The 1,109-nt window shown below is 31.7% G+C and overlaps 1 protein-coding gene across 1 annotated transcript in view; it reads left to right on the forward strand.

Annotated features, from left to right (window-relative positions):
- Positions 1-1,109, forward strand: part of LOC106475876 (zinc finger protein 664-like) — a 9,394-nt gene that overhangs the window by 4,641 nt on the left and 3,644 nt on the right. The window lies entirely within an intron of this gene.

Consider the following 1,109-nt stretch of genomic DNA (forward strand, 5'->3'; position numbering starts at 1 on the left):
AAAAATAATTTTGAAGTAACTATAACTATAAACTATACATTTGTGGTCTATGTGTAATAGAATATTAAACAAAGTGATTTAAAAATGTATCAAATAATACATACTGCAGAGAACAGTTGTGCAGGTTGTGGAAAAGATGTTGGAACAAAAACTGAAGTAAAACCATATCAGACAAGATATGTATTTATGTCTGTTGATATGCTAATAGGACAAATTATTAAAAGATTTTGTGATTAACAGCCACCTGAAGTATGAAGATATCTCTTAAAATTAATTCAGAAATTACTGGCTGAAATTAATGTTGGTTCTTGTGACTATACCATCATATTGATTTTAAACTCTAACAAGTTCGTGATGATCATGTAAAGACTAAAAATGCTTTCGTTCGGGGAGTTGCAAAATAAATCACACTTTTTTTTCCCCCGAAGTAATGATGAACTTGGTAGGACCGCGAATATCATCAATCATGAGGAAACCTCATTTCAACGTACTTTTGGGTGTTTGATTCTTCGAATTTCATTTTTTGTGAAAACTTTTGAATCATAGCTGTCACTAGAACTCAGGATCATGTCGCATGTGCTGCCTTTGGAATGGCTCAGAAACTAGTCGCAGACATGCTCTGATAATTCAAGTCTTCCAATCGACACATCGCAATGCCAGATTTGAAAAATCCAATTAATGCCTCAAAAGTTTCAGAATTGTTGAAATCTTTTGCAAATCGATTAAAACTTGTGCGTGAGAACAATGGTGGCCCAATCAAGTGATATTGATACTTGGAATTACTTTTTGATTGAATTAAAATCTTATTTTACTTTGTTATGCTCTCGGGGAAAAAAAGTGTTTTTATTTTGCAACACCCCTTACATTTTGTATTTACATCTACAGTTTTTTTCAGTATTTCTGCATATTGTATGTGGTGTTTACTCTATCACTAACTGTATATCAATTAGTAATGTAAAGTAAATAGCTTATAACTCTGACACAAAATAAAGATGTATATAAAAAACAAGTGTTGTTCGGTCAGTCAGTCAGTTGTTCATGAGTTACACAAGTAAATTCCACTTTTCTTCTATGATATTTCTTTCTTTGATTGCCCATTTCCATTTTAA

This window comes from Limulus polyphemus, unplaced genomic scaffold (assembly GCF_000517525.1).
Source record: "Limulus polyphemus unplaced genomic scaffold, Limulus_polyphemus-2.1.2 Scaffold9333, whole genome shotgun sequence".
NCBI lineage: Eukaryota > Metazoa > Arthropoda > Merostomata > Xiphosura > Limulidae > Limulus > Limulus polyphemus.